This window comes from Osmia lignaria, unplaced genomic scaffold, assembly GCF_051020975.1.
Source record: "Osmia lignaria lignaria isolate PbOS001 unplaced genomic scaffold, iyOsmLign1 scaffold0068, whole genome shotgun sequence".
In the NCBI taxonomy this organism is placed as follows: Eukaryota; Metazoa; Arthropoda; class Insecta; order Hymenoptera; family Megachilidae; genus Osmia; species Osmia lignaria.
The window spans coordinates 12,501-15,000 of record NW_027478209.1 but is presented as its reverse complement, the minus strand read 5'-3'; the positions used below and the strand labels follow the sequence as shown (position 1 = coordinate 15,000).

At 43.9% G+C, this 2,500-nt stretch overlaps 1 non-coding gene and 1 pseudogene across 1 annotated transcript; both read right to left on the bottom strand.

Annotated features, from left to right (window-relative positions):
- Positions 1-55, bottom strand: part of LOC143307681 (large subunit ribosomal RNA) — a 4,447-nt pseudogene extending 4,392 nt beyond the window's left edge.
- Positions 56-1,787: 1,732 nt separating this feature from the next.
- Positions 1,788-1,942, bottom strand: LOC143307678 (5.8S ribosomal RNA). The gene has a single exon (XR_013064775.1). It is a non-coding gene; the product is annotated as a 5.8S ribosomal RNA (ribosomal RNA).
- Positions 1,943-2,500: the final 558 nt, after the last annotated feature.

Genomic DNA, 2,500 nt, shown 5'->3' with positions numbered 1-2,500 from the left:
CTCCGCTTAATAATATGCTTAAATTCAGCGGGTAATCTCGCCTACTCTGAGGTCGTCAATTTCTTTGGTTTCATCGAAAGGTGAATAATGATGCTCGATGCAAAAAAAAAAAAAATAAACGAAAAGAAGCAAAAAAGCAAACACGTAGAGAAACTGTGCGTGAATCAACCTTTCGCATATTCAATTTTTCCTCCTCTCTCGTTTCAAAATGTTTGTATTTATCGTTCGATGAAACGAGCACAAGAGGGAAAAAAAAGTTGAGACACGACGTTCCCATAATTTTCGTGTTATTTCCTTTTTGCTTCAAACATTTTGCGGACTGCAGCTTCGTCGTATTGCTTTTATCAATTTTTAACAATTTCAAAGCGAAGACAACTCGCAAGACGATCCATTTCGTCTCGGTTCAATTTTAACGTCCGTCCGTATTATTTTTTGTTCCACAAGAGATTTCGAATAGGTTTCTTTATTTATCATCCCTTCTTTTCGAGCGCCACGGAAGCAAGAGGAAAAGCAAGAGCGAGAGAACATTTCGCGTATACTTCATTTAACAATTTTAACCAACACGCGATGTACTCCACACACCTCTTAGATTTAACAACTGCTTTTCTCTTCTTCTCCCCTTAGCGCAAGGGTAAACCCCATTTGTCTCTTCTTTGGAACGCAACAAAACTTTCGAGGACTGGACGACCGAGCGATGGTCGCGCGGTCTTCGCTTATCTTTAACAAACGAAGTAGTCCGTATGTATTCTAAATGTTGAAGCCTCCTAGAGCTTTAAGCCATGCGAGACATTGAAATGCTGTTTTAACGGGAGCATGCATAATTGCTGCAAACATACTTTTATCACAAGTTCTAGCCACGCCACGGAGGCTTCGAAGTTCCTTCACCATTCGCTTTCCTCTCTTTTGTTACACAGTTTCAGACTACGATCAGGGGTACCGAAACGCTGTATTGATTGTAAACAACCATTTTTATCTTGGAGCGGAGCGTTCCTTTACTCGTTAGATTTGTCTTGTCGCGTGTGTATTCGCTTTTTCGACGCTTTTTAACCATTTAACTTGTTTAGCGAAGCTAAACGCACAGACAGACAAAAAAAAAGGAACAGCATCGCGCGTCAAACAGCGACGACCCATCTGAAGCGATCTTTCATTTATACACCGTTTGTAAACAGAGAGATGTATAAAGCGCGGGGAATCATTCGAAACCCTGGGGCTATTCGAGCTTGCATTTCAGCAAATTATCATCTCAAACATTTCACTCGTTTGCTTTTTCTAAATTTATAGGAGAGCTTCTTTCGTTTATTTTTGACACACCTTTCGTAAATATCGTTTCTGGCAACGTCGGGAGCGTGGATTTCTACAAGTGAACAATCGCGCCGATCCGATAACTTCCAGCAGGATGGAGAATCTTTATAGATTATCTTCCGAGAACTCGGTGCTTTCACGGGCGGTCGTTTATAAATTTTAACGAACGACTCGCGCGCCGTGACGCACTTGCGCTAGTTCGAAGAGATATTTCGAAATTTGTTTTTCTCCTTTAACGGCCTGCATTTAGTGTATCGGTTGCGATTTTCGTCACATCGTTTCCACGACAAACGCCGACGAACTGCCCAACTATCGCTCGTACGTTGCGACTCTTTCTTTGTTTATCGTTCATTCATTCTTTCAATTTCGTTCGATAATCCCGCTCCGAAACGTTCTACTTTCGTTGAACGACGGCGAGATGTTTAGAAAGAAATGAATTACTCTTTTTTCGAGAAGCAAACGCAAGCAGTCTTTTGTTAAGAAAACGACCCTCAGCCAGGCGTGGTCCAGGAATTGTATCCGTGGACCGCAATGTGCGTTCGAAATGTCGATGTTCATGTGTCCTGCAGTTCACACGTTGACGCGCAATTAGCTGCGTTCTTCATCGACCCACGAGCCAAGTGATCCACCGTTCAGGGTAATCGTAAAATTTTGTATTTCAAACTCTTTAGATCTTTAGAGTGTTATTTTCATTATTAACACGCATCACATTCGATACCCACATCACTCTCCCACCCGGCGCGTGCGGGAGAGCGAATTCGGGCGTCGCCAACGTATTTGTTTGTTTGTTTGTTCGATCGTTGACGACACGATCGCGTCCAAGGACGGAAACCGTCGGAGAAACGCCCAGTGGCACGCTCCTCTCGACGGTCGGGCGTAAAGTACATTTAAAAACCTTGAAAAGTACGAACGCACACAAGGAATGCGAGCGCGCGTCCTGTCGCTGAATCGTGGGTTGCGAGATTCGAACAGACACACGGCCGGCGACGATCGGTCTAACTAATGGACACATAGTTTTTCAAAGACTCGCTATCGTCGCTTCTCAGCCGGTCCGTAAACAACACACATCGATCAGGCGGACGCACGAATCTTACCACGGTGCGTGTTTCGTAGATTCCAGGTTACCCGCAAGTACCTCTCTCTCCCTCTCGAAAGAGGAATCTCGATCCGTCCTTTTTGGACAATGGAGAAATCTTTT